The sequence below is a fragment of the Helianthus annuus genome, chromosome 11 (genome assembly GCF_002127325.2).
Source record: "Helianthus annuus cultivar XRQ/B chromosome 11, HanXRQr2.0-SUNRISE, whole genome shotgun sequence".
Classification (NCBI taxonomy): Eukaryota; Viridiplantae; Streptophyta; class Magnoliopsida; order Asterales; family Asteraceae; genus Helianthus; species Helianthus annuus.
This window is the reverse complement of record NC_035443.2, coordinates 42,551,599-42,567,968: the sequence shown is the minus strand read 5'-3', so window position 1 is coordinate 42,567,968 and position 16,370 is coordinate 42,551,599.

Genomic DNA, 16,370 nt, shown 5'->3' with positions numbered 1-16,370 from the left:
GCGAGTTCGTAGTTTGTTTGTTTTGTATCAAATGCGTCTTAAAACATTTGAAATCTTGCATTTGTGATCGGATGTGTCACGCTCCGATCAAAGATACATTTATAATTCCCAAATTACCTCAAACAAATAGTTAGGGTAGTACGGGGTCGAACCACGAAGAGTCATGTGGTTTGCGTGTGGATTCGATTGATTTTTAAAAGTTTGTCACAACTTATTATGAAGCTTGCTAAAAAGGTTATTGATTGGTTTGTTGGAAAGTGGGCCGGAATGAACCGACAATTTGATTTTGTTTGTTAACTAATAAAAACTTAAATGATTGCATGGAATGTAATTAACGGTTTAAAACAATGTAAGTAAACAAGGTTCACACCTGGTTCGGTAATTGCAATCCTAGGGTTTCTACACGTTTTAGATTTGATTCAATTGAATATGTCATTAACGGATTTCTATCACGAAGTTTAGGTGCCAATTGCTATCAACGCGTATAACGAACTGCAATGCACTTCGTTACCTTGGACAAGTAAAACCTTTTGAAAGATAAGGCATAAATACACAAACTTATTTCGCAAAGTCGAATTTTATAATCATTCAACAATTCACAAATGTAGTTCCAATGTAAGACAATTATCAATCAATTCAAAATACAATTCAACTTGTTACAAAATCAAACTAAGAACAATGTTTAAACCCTAGACTTAGAAACACCTACACCGGGGTGAAACCTTCGAGAATTAACCGCTCATGGTGAACGGAATTTGATCAACAGATGAGAGCTTGAATGTTGACATCTTGGAGCTTTGAAAGTGGAGGAGGTTAGGGTTACGCTTTGTAATGGATTATGGAGGTGGATGAATGGTCAATTGGATGGTGATTATGGTGATGGAATGAAGATGATGATGAATTCAGATTGGTTCTTGATGATCAAATGGATTAGAGATGAAATTGGTCAAGTATCTTGGCTCCAAGAATGGTTTCAAACTTCAAACTAATGTGTAACTCTCGAATTAAGGTCAAAAGATATGTTATAAATCGTCCCCAACCTTGAAACAAGTGAAATTCGCGCAGTCAGAAATAAGTGGCGTGTCCTGTATATCCTCGGCTCATTTAATTTACTAATGGCCACGACCTAAGCGCGGGGTGTAGGCATACACATGACAGATGCTAATGCTTATTAAAATGTTTTTATAACCCAATATGGGTTTCCCCAATAAGGGAATAAGTGGTGTGTCGGTTAATCATGAAACGACATAGTTTCTGGGCCCTATATGTATTGTCAAGTTATGTAAAACTGATAACATGAGATATAGTTTGTCCCAAGTTATAAAAGATTTTTCGTGCCTTGTGCACCTAAATCAATTTTGAAAAAAAATGTTTTCAAAATGTGTCGGTTGATTGTATTTACCAGTGAAAACTGACATATTTTCAAAAGATTAAGTGACAGGTGCAAATACGTAAATAGGCTGGAAGCTGCTCGGTAATGCTAGATGAGGAATTTGCAACTCCTTTTGCATAAGCCTATTAGTCTGATGTTCTTCTTTTGTATATAATGATCCGCCTGTGAATTATTATTGCAAGCTCGTCTGTAATTATTTCTTTGGTATTTCTGAAAAATTGAGTTTGTAATATTATTTTATATTCCTCGACTTCCAATGTGCTATTCTGTGTATGTTTGACTATGACGATACCAATCATACATCATGATAGTCCCCCCCGGGTTTAGCTGTAAATATCTGGGTGTGACAACCGGTCTCATGTTGACTGAGTTTGACCCTCCAGTTGACCGGGGTTGACCAGTTGACCCGCTGACTTGCTTTGACCGTAGTTGACTGCGACCCTACCCGAACCAAAATAAGATTCGCACAACTTGGTTTCATTGCAACTCGAAGCTAACCCAAAAAGGTCGTTTGACCCCGTTAACTTATGCTGACCAGCATTGACCAGAACCGAAACCTGAACTAAGTTGACCCGAGTGAGTCTGAGGTGAACCATAGCTGAATCCGTACCAAACACGAACCAAAACTCCGTCTGGAACGAGTGCACCCAGCTGAATCGGAGACCCACTGCGTCACCATCACCACTTCCATGACTCTGCGTCGCACCACCACCACTTCTCTCACACCGCTGCCATCAACCTTCACCCGATGCCCCTAAATGTTAAAACAGAACTGAAATGCACTCGATCTAAGTCGTAACACAAGGTTTTAGGCTAAATCATTTACCGGAGAGAACCTTGAACTAGTTTTGTCATGAAAAACCTTCACCACTTTCGTCTTTAACATCATCATCATCTTCATTGGACCACGTTGTCGCCGGCTCTATCACCGCCGCCACAGCGGCGGCGCCGCCTCTTTCTCTTGCTTCTCTGTTGCCAGGCCGATGTGCGCCACTACCAGATGGTGGTGGCTGGTGAGTTGAGTGGATGGAGGTGGGAGGATTGTGTTGTGTGCGTGTGTGTTTTTGTGGAGATCGAACGGTCGCCGGCAGTCGGTGAAGAGGACGAGCAGGGGTGTCACACCCCGATATTTCCACATATTACCGGTGGGCCTAGCGGGGAGTATCGCGACGTAGTTGATAACATCATTGTCAATACACACAATATAATAGCACAACGGAAGGCTTGGTGAATAAACTATTACAAACCATAATGTCCAAGTGTCCGAATGAAAGAATATAAAGACTTGGTTGTAATAAGATCCACAGGCGGATCATAAATAAAATACAAGAAAACAGAAATAACAGACTCCAAGTATCTAGGGAATTGCAAGATCCTCTTATATGACACCTAGTAGCTCCAGCCTATTTACAAAAGGTACCTGTCAATCAGTCTTTAGAAAATACGTCAGTTTACACTGGTAAATACAATTAACTGACACATTTGAAAACATTTATGAAAATTGATTTACGTGCACAAGGCACAAATCATTTATAACTGGGGATAATTATTTAAGATAATATTGTATACAGATTTACATGTTTGTCATACAATTGGGGCCGGTTTGGAAGAGATTTTATAACAAACTGAGGTTCTGGTCTTTGGTAATCAGTAAAAATATTTATTTTATCCTATTACATCAGTAAGATACTATACATATGTGAGGTTTACTATTTATGGCCAAACTATGCCCAAGGGCATTTTGGTCATTTTACATATGCTTTTAAAGACATTTTTGGAAGTCTGAGTTCATGACTCATACCTACTGTAATAATATTAAAATTTGTTTAAAAATTCAGTAGGTAACAAGTCTTAGGTGTTAAATATGGTTTTAAACCATACTATGAACCTAATTAGTGTAAAACTCGCTAATTGACGATAATCAAGATGTTTATGTAATCTGAGATTTTGATCAGTTTTAAATGCTCAAAATAATTTATTTAATGTATGAAATCAGTAGGAAAAGGTTTGGCATTCAAATCATTTGTTAATCTCATTTTATGCATGAAAAGGGTATTATCATCATTTACCGAATTACACAAGAACTCTATGATTTAATCAGATTATAATCTGACCAAAAATACTAAAAATCCTTAAAAATAATATCTTAACAGTTGGTAATGAGTTTTGGTTCAAAATCCAAGTTTAAACATGTCTTATGCAAGATATCGCAATTTAATTAATAAAAAGCTTCTAATTACGACATCGAGCATAACTTCTGTTTGAGACCAAGAACTGATGTCAAATTTTCGGGACAAGCTTATATATCAGTAGCAAAGGTTTTTGTCCTCTCACATTTCTAAAAATCTCAATTATGTGTCAAAAGGGCATTTACGGCATTTATAAGCATATTAACAAACAAGAGCATATAATTCAAACTACTAAGGACCAAGCAATATAACTCCAGAGGGTATACTACTATATAATGTGGTCCTAATGGAAGCTTAAAACATGGGAGAATTAAGCTTAATCGGGTCAGAACTGAAAGTCAAAGCAAAAGTCAAGCTTTTGCAACTTTCGGTTATAAACTGACCTTAAACTGATAATTGTCGGGTTAGACCTGGTTAAACATGTTCTAATACAAATTACCAAGTTATTAGAATGTTAAAATATAATTTATAACCTCTGTTTTATTAGTTTAAATCATTATTAAAGTTTCTGTCCTGTTTGACTTTTTGACTTTATAGTTTGACCCGACAATTAACTAGTCAAACGAAATAATTAGGAGGTGCCCTTTTAAGGGTTAATCACCTACATTAATATGGTCCCATAACCACTTTTATTTCGGTCAGTGGCTGGACCATTTGTGATTAAACCGAAAGTCAAAGTCTAATTACGATATCTTTGACTTCTCGGTTTTTAAGCTAATAAAATGAACTAAGCAGAGACTAAAACACTTACATAAGGTCCTTGCTATCTTTTCTACACTTCTTAATCTTTTCCTAATGCTTGCTATCTCCAGAAATGAGTTTTGAAATTGTTGCAACCAAATGAGCAAATGAACAAATGAACTAAGGCTCCTTATATAGCAAATTGCCATGCACTAGGATGTTTGCAGCTGTATTGGAGGCATCTAGGATCACCCCAGGTGTCCTAGTGGTATTCTAAAACCAACAAATAGCTCCTGGAATCGAAATTTTGGCCCCAAAGTCGGTGTAACAGGCTGCAACATGCAGCTGCCAGTTTTTTGGATGCTGGCTGTTGCCACGCGGCCGTCGTAAGAATTCACATGGGGCTACACGGCCCGTGTCAAGGTGTGGCACAAGTTTAAAAAGTTTCAGCTGTTGGCAGATTCAGTCCCCGGACCTTTTAAGGCTTTATATCTTTCATTTTTGGCATATAAGGCCCTTGTATTTAGTTTGTAGAGGTTCAAGGGAGTATAGTCAAACTCCGTTAGGCCCGGTTTCATTAATTGATCACCGAAAACATAAGTTTCGCCTCGTTGAAACTTTAAACCCTAATTCTTGGGAATTTGTATAAACAACGTATAACGATCTCGAAACCTCATGAAATTTATGCCACTTATTCTTGAGAGTATATTTGAATATTTCAAAGCCTCAGGTTCGTTAAAAGGTCACTCAGAGGTAAGAATTAACATGTTGACACGTTTAACCCCTGTAGTTTATAATCTTCCGATTATTTTCATAAACGGCTTCTTATATCTAATTAATCGCTCGTTTAAGAATATATTTTTCACATATGGTCATTCAGAGGCACAAGTTTGGCATGTTGACACTTTTAGTCCCTTCGCATGCATATTTTCACCGTTTGTCAACTTTAGTCCTTTAAACTCAATCTTTCACAAATTTAGAGTTTAGGACACGTGTCTTTGCATAATTGGACACGTTTTTTACGTGGTGTTACATCCTCGCCCCCTTAAAAGGAATCTCGACCCCGAGATTTACTGGAATAAGTGAGGGTACTTCTGTCGCATAGTGGACTCGACTTCCCACGTATATTCGGGGCCTCTACGGGCATCCCATTTAACCTTCACTATAGGCACATGCTTCCTTCGGAGCTTTTTAACCTGACGATCCTCGATCGATATAGGTCTTTCAACAAACCTTAGGCTTTCATCAATCTGTACGTCTTTATGAGACATAGCTAATGATTCATCAGCTAGACATTTCTTTAGATTACAGATGTGGAATACATTGTGAATTCCACTCAGCTCCTCAGGCAAGTTTAACTTATAAGCTACACTACCGACACATTCGATGATCTCGAACGGTCCAATATATCTAGGGCTTAACCTACCCTTCTTACCAAAACGCATCACACCTTTCCAGGGTGATACTTTTAGTAAGACCTTATCGCCTACTTCAAACTTTAGAGGTTTTCGCCTTTTATCAGCATAACTTTTCTGCCTATCCCTGGCAGCTTTCAGGCGATCACGAATCTGGACAATCTTGTCCGTCATTTCAAGGACTATATCAGGTCTTGATAACTGAGCTTCTCCTACTTCTGCCCAACAAACATGCGTTCTGCATTTCCTTCCACACAATGCCTCAAAAGGCACAGCCTGAATCCTAGTATGGTAGCTATTATTATAGGAGAACTCGATCAAAGGTAGGTGGTCATCCCAGCTACCTCCTAAATCAATAACATATGATCGAAGCATGTCTTCCAACGTTTGAATTGTACGCTTACTCTGTCCATCTGTCTGCGGATGGTAAGCAGTACTAAAATTCAAACGAGTGCCTAAAGATTGTTGTAAACTTTTCCAAAAGTGAGAGGTGTATCTAGTATCTCTATCAGAAATAATAGACACCGGCACTCCATGGAAGGATACAATCTTATCCACGTACAACTGGGCTAACTTGTCAGAGCTATGAGTCTCCTTGATGGGTAAGAAATGTGCTGACTTAGTCAGTCTATCAACTATGACCCATATGGTATCATTCCATGCCTTGTTTTAGGTAACTTGGTTATAAAGTCCATAGTTACCATCTCCCACTTCCATGTGGGAAGTTCTAGCTGTTGAAGCAGACCTGATGGCTTTTGATGTTCAGCTTTAATCTGAGCACAAGTCAGGCACTTAGCTACATGTGTGGCAATAGATTTCTTCAAACCTATCCACTAATAATTAGCTTTCAAATCTTGGTACATTTTGTCACCTCCGGGGTGAACTGAGTATTTAGAATTGTGAGCTTCCTGGAGGATTATATCTCGAAGCCCTCCATGAATAGGAACCCAAATTTTTCCATTCAGTCCGAGGATTCCATCCTTACCCAGTGTTAACTATTTAGCAGTTACACCTAACTTTTCATTTGGAAGGTTAGCTTCCAAGACAGCTTCCTTCTGCGCAGCTAATAGCCTTTCATTCAGGCTATTCTTCAGTTCAATGCTCTTGGCATTGATCCTAATAGGTTTGACTCTTTCCTTTCAGCTTAGAGCATCGGCGACTACATTCGCTTTGCCAGGATGGTAGCGAATTTCACAATCGTAATCATTTAGAGTCTCCATCCAGCGGCGTTGTCTCATATTGAGCTCTTTTTGATTGAATAAGTATTGGAGACTTTTGTGATCCGAATAGATCATACATTTGGTTCCATACAAATAATGTCTCCACGACTTTAGTGCGAATACAACGGTACCCAACTCCAAATCGTGGGTGGTGTAATTCTTTTCATGCACCTTTAGTTGTCGTGATGCATAGGCAATCACCTTGCCTTTTTGCATAAGTACACAACCCATACCGGTGTGTGACGCATCATAGTATACGACAAACTCTTCAACTCCTTCAGGTAATGACAATACCGGAGCATTGCTCAGTTTCTGTTTAAGAATCTCAAAAGATTCTTGTTGTTTTGGACCCCAATCAAATTTTACATTCTTGCGGGTCAAAGAAGTCAATGGTGCAGCTATCCTTAAGAAGTTCTCAATGAATCTTCTATAATATCCAGCTAAACCCAGAAAGCTGCGAATTTCTGTAGGCTCTTCAGTGTTTCCCAGTTCATGATGGCTTCTATTTTGGCGGGATCTACTTGGATGCCACGCTCACTAACAACATGTCCAAGGAACAGGACTTTACGAAGCCAGAACTCACACTTGGAGAATTTAGCAAATAACTTCTCCTGCCGAAGCAATCCTAAGATACATCGAAGGTGCTTCTCGTGATCAACTTGATTATGAGAGTAAATAAGTATGTCATCTATGAAGACAATGAAAAACTTATCTAAGTATGGCTTGCAGACTCTATTCATGAGGTCCATGAATGCTGCTGGTGCATTAGTGATCCTAAAAGGCATCATGTAACATCCCGAAAATTTTAAATCAATTATTTTAAATATAATGTCGGTAAATAAATAAGTGAACTAACTAGGATTAAAAATAACCTAGTTAATTAAAAGTCTTGTAGTGACTTATAAGTGGGTTAAAAACACTAAAAATATAAACTAATGAAAGTAGAGGGACCAAAGGTGCTAAAACCTAAAACTAGAATTATTAAAAACAATTTTTAATTACCAAACACACACAATTGTGTGTGCCTGGTCGATCGACAGTGAGGGGGCGACATAAGCTCTTCATCAAAACCCTAAACTCTCACAAATCTCTCAAATTGAAGGTCCAAATCAAGTCTAAATCAAAATCCGAGTACGAATTAGTGATCTCCACTGAAAAAGGAGTCACGAGGTATGTAAATTTCATGAGAAAACTCTAGTTGAATTTCTGAGTAAACCTAGAGAATTCGAATTAGATGATTGCATGCTTGTTATATGATGAAATAGGAACATTGTAGTGTCTAGGAGTAAACCCTAGACAAGTACATGATGAAATTAGGCCTAATTCTTGTGAATTCATGATCACCTTTGAAGGTGATAAGTGGGTTTTTGTATGAACATGCTAAACACTAGAAATTGATATTTGTTCTAGTGTAATTTGAATTTTAATACGTAAATTCTGATGTTGTAGATGCGAAAATGGATATGAACATGTTAATTGATGTTAAAATCAGCTGAATAACAAGCCATGAACATGATAATAAAGTGTATAAAATTCTGCCTTTGAAGTGTTTGTAAAAATGCCTAAAAGAAGGCTTTAAACTGAAAAATTGGGTTAAAACGCGTATTTGTAAATTTCGGCAAGTTATGCGTTACATGTTATGGAAAGAGTTCTAAACGGGTTGTGATTGAACTTTATAGGAAAAGATACCGGGGCGTCAAGTGGACAAGTCGGAGGCGACTTGCTTTGAAGGGCGTGCTTTAAAGGTATGTAACTTGTTACATTACAATATGTAAATTAGATATGTTAATTGTTCATAATCGTGTTTTGGTATAAAGGTTGATATTAGTTGAAGTGATATTGTTCGTTATTAATTGAATGAGTCGTAAATAGACTAGGAAGCGTTTGGTAGTCATTAGAAGCAGAGGATTCTGTAAATGAGCCAAACGGGTCAAATAATTGGTTAGTAGTAATAAAACTTTGTTTTAGATTGACATTCGGTGAAGACGGATCACAAGAGCGTGAAGCCATAAGTGTGGTAATGAAACGCCAGTGGTCGTAAGCCTCGGAAGTTGGGGTAAATACGCCTTGTCGTCATAAATTGTTACTAGTTAAAATAGTGTAATAACTATACGGGTCAAACGGATACATTGTGCATTTATTGGTTCACAACCATACATTCCATTTTAGACTGAATGGTTAAGATAGACGCGTCGGTAATTTTATTACGGGTGCATTGGAAAAAGAATCGGCTAAAACGGACGCTCGAGTCAAAAGTTGTGATAGTTTAAAGATTTAGATATGAAAATGGTAATGTTGGGCTGATATACAGCACCAGCTAACGAACTTACTGCCCAAAAAGTGGCATCGCGCCACGCCATGACGAAACACTATCAATCGTCGCGTGACGCGACGGCGGTAGCGTGCCGCGAAGGCTTGGCCAGCCTCTGTCGCGCTGCGCGACAGCCTCAATAGCTGGATTTTTTTTGTTTGTTTTCCAAAATTTGAGCAATAGAACTTATAATTAATCGATTTTAAAGAGTCAAAACTAACCTTTTACGTGGTTTTGACCATAGGTGAAGATGGACTTAATCCGGATGGCGATCAAGCACGATTACAAGAACCGAACACGATCTTTTCAAGCTTCTGCGATTACTTAAATATGTTTAAAACAATGTCTATGTAGTTAGCACTTAAATACTTGTTTTGGGGTTGTTAAACTAGTAGTACTTATCTAAAATGTTAACTCGATGAAAATTTCCTTATGTTTGATATGTAAATCAAAGTTTTGGTTTACAAATGCTTAGTTTATGTTAAATTATTATAAAAACGAGTGGAGTGTTACACATCACTAAAAACTCGTAATGTCCATACCTCGTTCTGAACGCTGTCTTAGGCACATCTTCAGTTCGGATGTTGAGTTGATGATATCTGGATCTCTGGGCAAAAGATAACGATTCTTGATCGTTACCTTATTTAGTTCACGATAATCAATGCATAAGCACATTAATCCATCCTTTTTCTTCACAAACAGTATTGGAGCTCCCCAAGGCGAAGAGCTGGGTTGTATGAAACCTTTTTCCAGTAAGTCGTCCAATTGAGTTCTAAGCTCTTTCATTTCAGTAGGCGCTAGACGATAAGGAGCTCGTGCAATAGGTGCAGATCCTGGCAGAATGTCTATCCTGAACTCCACTTGCTTCTCAGGGGGGTAATCCATGTAATTCTTCAGGAAAGACATCAGGATACTCAGAAATAATTGGAATGTCTTCAATCTTGGGTTTCGGATCATTCACTGTCACTTGTGCCATGTAAATGACACATCCGTTCTTTAGACACCTTGATACTTTGAGAATAGACACATTGTTGGGCAAACCATATTGTGTATCTCCTTGAATGGTGACAGATTCACAAGAAGGGACTTTGATGATAACCAGCTTTTTATCACAAGCAATTTGGGCTTGGTTATGCGACAACCAATCCATGCCTAAAACTACATCAAACCCAGCCAATTTCATTGGCAAGAGGGATAGCAGGATAGAATGATTCTTAATGGATATAAAGCATCCATCAAGAAGAGTTGAAGCTGATTCTAAGGTACCCTCGGCAAGCTCTACCTCATATTTTATGTCTAGAGTCTTAATAGGCAGATTCAGTAACTTACAAAACTTATGGTCTACGAAGGACTTATCAGCACCTGAATCAAATAGAACTCTAGCACAATTATTATTATTGAGGAAGGTACCTGTTATGACGTTCTCGTCATTCACCGCCTCCCCTGCATTCATCTGAAAAACCCTAGCATTGTTTTTCTTCGCTTCCTCGGGCTTTTTAGCATTCTTGGGGTAATTGGTCTTGATGTGCCCCTTTTCGTTGCAACAGTAGCAGGTTGCATCCTTGATGTTTCGGCACTCCACAGACTTGTGCCCTTTCTTCTTGCAAATCCCACATGGTTTGGCTTGTGGGTCTTGGTTGCACTTTCCAAAGTGCCTCTTGTTGCAAGTCTTGCATCTGGGCTTGTCACCAGACTGCCCTTTCTTGGAACCAGAGTTCCCTTTGCTCTTCTTGTTTGATTGATGGGACTTGTCTTCCTCCCTCTTCTTCTTCCCATCATTGGTGGTTTTCTTTGCCCTACTCCTTACAACATCTAGAGTAAGGGACAAAGATAGATCTACCGCAGATCTATATGTAGTGGGCTTAGAAGCCTTGACATTTCCTTTCACCTCAGGGGCTAAACCACCGATGAAACGCGCAATGCGTTTGGGTTCTGGGGTGACCAAGTATGGTACAAGCCTCGACATCGAGTTGAAACTGGTCACATAGGACATGCAATCCAAATCCTTCATCACCAAAGTGAGGAAACTCTCCCTAGGGTATCTAACGATGGCAACATGGCAAACGGTCGTTAAGGGGTAACCACTCCCCGGATACACATGGGCACACTCCCTAGGGTATCTAACATGAGCAACATCGAAACATCAAACATCTTAATAACAAACAACCTATTGTCTAGTAAACTGTTTTACTCACATAACTGGTAACACAACTTGGTAAACGAACATAAACCTTGAACTCACCAGCGTAGTCTGACACACTTGTTTACATGCTTGTAGGTGATTACTGAAGGAACTTGGGAGCTTGCTGTCTGATGCTGCTGGAGTAGTTGTGGTCATAATAAACCGTTATCTTGATTTGCTTTTGATACATTACACATTGATACTTTTATGCTTCCGCTCAGTACCTTGGTTTTGGGTTTAACTTTCAAACAATACATTTCTATTGATTTGGTATTTATTTATAACTTGTGTTTGATATGATTGGTGGCTCTCTGTTGAATCGTTTCACCTCCATCAGGGACACGCCCTAGGTGGTAATTTGGGGGTGTGACAGTTTGGTATCAGAGCCACTGGTTATAGAGAACTCGGTTTTAAAAATGTTTTCATAAAACCAGACTATAACCGAATTGATCCAAACGTTGACCATGTCACTCAGCTTCAGACTGCAAGGTTCGTTCCTCGTTAGCTTATTTTTTTTTATATGCCTAGTAAACGTAACTATACTTATAGCATGTACGATACGACATGGTAGGCATCATGACACATTGATAATGCAACATAACACTTGCATCTAGCGAAATCTAATCTTGTTGGTAGTGCTTATTTTGTGTTGATGTGGGTGGGAGAAACTTCAAACATAAGTTAAGAAGCATCAAGAGGAGCATGCAAACCGCCTTATTATCATGGGTGCACACATAATAATAACGCGTGGTGCATGCAAATCCCAATGAGGCTTAACGAGTGTAAGAGGGGTTCTTCCCTGTTTGTGTATGAACATAGTAGTTAATCGCCCCTAACATGATAAACCTGAATACTTTTCCCGTTCTCGACGCCTAAATTCGTTTCATTCTCCTATTATAGAAACATGAGTGGACGAGGAAACGGACGTAGCAATTATCGATTGAAACCTTGTGTGCTTACTCTTTCTGTCATTTTTTTTCCCTTTCTGCGCTAATACCCTCTTTTGGAACGTGGTGAGTGTGCATTCTTTCGTTTAACTTGCGTTACGTCATCAACTCGACAGGTATGTCTACATCTTGCGTTACGCCAGGGAAGGCACCCGCTGATACTCACTCTCCCCCGCGTCAGATGGAGACGCGTGCTGCTTATAGGAAGAGACTCGCACAGGGCGGGGAGTCGTCCTCCCGACCTACGCATGCACTACCAGTTAACTCCCTCAGCGCTCAGGCCGAGTCGGCCGTGAGTAAGGCCCTCCGAGATTATAACCAGATTCTAATAGAACAAAACCAAGTCTTAATGGAGCAAAATCAGAAATTACTAAGAAAGGTTGATATCCAAGGAGGGCGGTTGGAAGCTCAAGAGAAGCAGATACAGGAACTTATTAGGAGGACTACTGACTTGAAGGCAGAAGCCCTAAAAGGGCGTGAGGTACAAGGTCTGATACTGAGAGACGCTCGAATGGATCATGAAAGGCTTAACTCGCAGGCCCAAATGATAGGTATGATAGATTGGAGGGTCCATCACTTGGAGGAAGCTCGCTTCGCACCTGAACCTGAGCCAGCCCCAGTCCCGGCACCTCCCGAACCAGAGGCGGAAGGGTCTGATGAAGAACCCGAAGAGGAGGAAGAAGATCCGGAAGAGGAGGAAGAAGAGCCAGAGGAGGTCCCGGATAATGACGAAGACGATGATGATGGTAGTGACCTTGGGGATGGTGACGTGGATGACTGACTCGTCTTTTAATCGTTTATCTAGTTATTTTTTTTCCTTTCAGTTGTTTTTGTATAAACAATCATGGTGATTAAGACTTTCGCGGATATTCGATGTAGTGACTTATATGGTTTAATTTGAATGGGTTTCTTATTTTATCGTTTAAAGGGTATTTCTTGTACTGAGCCGTCACCTTACCTCTTTTACCCTTGCACCGCGAGAGACACATCTTTAACTCTACGACAGTTACCTTAATTATGGTAAACCTCTCGCTGGCCTTTGTACTACCCGGTGTCTATTGGTTGATGCAATGCCTCTATACGTATACTAATTATGTATTGATATTTAACAATCCCTAATTTACCAAAACAAATTCTATCTTCCTCAATCTTGGTCGGTAACCTCATCTCTCTCGAAACCCCCCCCCCTTAGGTCGACGACAACATCAAGAAAAGCCAGCCTAGTCGCAACCCTTTCTTGCGTGTTAACGGGTCGTCATGTGTCGTTTGTCGGGTTAGTGTTCCATCATAGTTAACTATTATTGATTGACGCATGATATGTATATTTAATTGTATTATACAGGGTGTATGCGTGATTTGTGTTCTGTTATCATGCGAGTATGTCGCTTGATGAGAACCATGATGTTTTAGGGCATAGAACTCAGTAACTATTAAATGTTGTTGTGTGACTGGTTTTGGTTAGTAATTCTTGATTCTTGCCTGCAATATTCATCGTTGTATGGTATTGTTCATATGTGATATCGAAGGTGTGATTTTCATATATGATTGATTAATCGTGTGATAATATGTGAATCCTTGTGCATTGATTGAATAGGGTTAGTTGTCGTGGTTAATAATCTGATTTCTTGATCTTGCTTTATATGCATATCATGTTCCGATAACCCTTGCATGATTTTGTTGTATATGTGCTTTGAAACCACCCACAGCCATGAGGAATTTATAAGATGATCTTATGTTTAATGGACCCCTGTTTCGCTCGATTCTTTGTACGAACCTCATTAATCCCCTGTTTCCTTGATCGGCAACTAATATAACGACACGCTAACCACCATACCATGATTTCCACTGATCCCAAGATTAGCCCCCAGGCGTTGTAAAGTATCTATAGATCGAGTTCGTCGGAACTTACTTCAAACCATTGTTTTAGATCAATTTTCGGGACGAAAATTTCCTTCAAGTTGGGGATGATGTCACAACTGAGCAAAACCCGCAACAACTCTGATTTCTTACTTCGTTTCTCTCACACTCGACGCTTGCCAATTTCGGGACGAAATTTCCTTCAAGTTGGGGATGATGTGACAACCCGAACTTTTAAGGTTAATCTCACTAACTTTGATTCCTCGTTATTCCTCCTTCACTTTCATTACGGCTAGTAAACGCGTCATATTTATGTTTGAAAGATTGTTAATCAGGCCCAACTCATGTGTTGTAATCTAAGCCGGCCCCAACTTGTGTATTAATCGGCCCACAAATGCTCATCAGCCCACATATATATATATCGAACATATATACACTGTTAGTTAGGCTGTTTACTTGGGCTTGAGCCCATGACCCACAACCGGCCCCAAGACCCTTGTTTATTAGCTAACCAACCCAATCCCTTTATAATTTGATTAACCGGCCCAACACCTATACGAATTATAATCTAAATCAAATCTAATCTAGTTTAAAAACTATAACAAACCCCATATTCCTCTCTACCTCTCCCATACGTTCGGCAGCAGAAGATTTACCCACCCCCTCTCGACTTCTGTGTTCTTGGATACATTAATCAGGTTAGCATATGTTCTAAGTTAATTATATGATTGTGTGATTTTAAACGTATAAAGGTTTATGCCATGCTACTTGCTTGTTAAACGATGATTAGGGTTCATGCTAGCCTATGCGTAAATTATGAGGATGTTTGGGTCAATAAACATAGTCTTGGTAGTGATGTGTACGACTGATGATTCATGCTATTAATTGTCGTTGATGAGCATAGTTGTTGATATAAACAACAGGGTTCCATATCGTAAATAGGTAAGTTATGCTAGATGATATTAATGGCGATTCTTGTACTGTTTAACATGTGGCATCATAGCCTGTACGAAAACTAGGAAGAAGGATATGAATTAATTAGTTAACCATCTTGTCACTCATTAACTAAATGTCGATATTGTTGCATTAGAAGGATCTGATGACTAGCGTATATGTTCGATGAAACTGGTCCACTTAGTTTAATTATTTGGGTTGTTGCTGGGCCATCATAATAATCTGGGATACACTGGGCCCAAACAGAAGTGTCTGCTGGGCCGGAAGTATAAAAAGGGAATGGTAGGGGTTTGGATCTTTGCAAACCGGTGGGCCTGGGTTGTTTTAATTAAGTTGTATAGTGGGCTGGGCTTATGTTATTCGGCCCAACATCTATAGGGCAGTACATGATTTGATATTGGGTCGAGTTGTATACAATTGTTGGGCCGAGATGAATGTACATACATGTTTACGTGATTAACTTTGGTGAAATATGTTGTTGTTACACACACCTTTGATAAGCGTTGCAAAGATGGAACCACTATGTGATACATAAGTATTCGATAATTTAATGTGAACAGATGGATTACCATGATATCAATTACATGTGTGTGTTATATGGACAGTAAATAAGTGTACGTGATCGATAGATATGTGAACTGTTTGTATGTGAAAGTGGTGGGTTATATGCAAGTAGAACTGACCATTATCGGTAACCTTTTTAGGGATTGATTGATCATCTGTAAAACGAGTAATTAATCTAACCGAGCAACCCAAAGGTGAGTTCACTGCACTTTTCTCAAGCATGCGTCCCGGTGGTTTGGGACAACTGGTAAACATTTGGAAGGGAAAACATTGGGTAAACAACTTAATCGGTTTTGGTTATTGCCTGGAGGGCAATGGGGGTGATTAGTTGATAGCGCTATTAGGTGGGAAACCTCACACCGGGCCGTAAGGACGGGCGTGAACTAATTATCTGGGTATGGCTATGGTTGTTAGAGGCACACTCCTCGGATACATATGGGCACTCTCCCTAGGGTATCTAACGATGGCAACATGGCAAACGGTCGTTAAGGGGTAACCACTCCCCGGATACACATGGGCACACTCCCTAGGGTATCTAACATGAGCAACATCGAAACATCAAACATCTTAATAACAAACAACCTATTGTCTAGTAAACTGTTTTACTCACATAACTGGTAACACAACTTGGTAAACGAACATAAACCTTGAACTCAC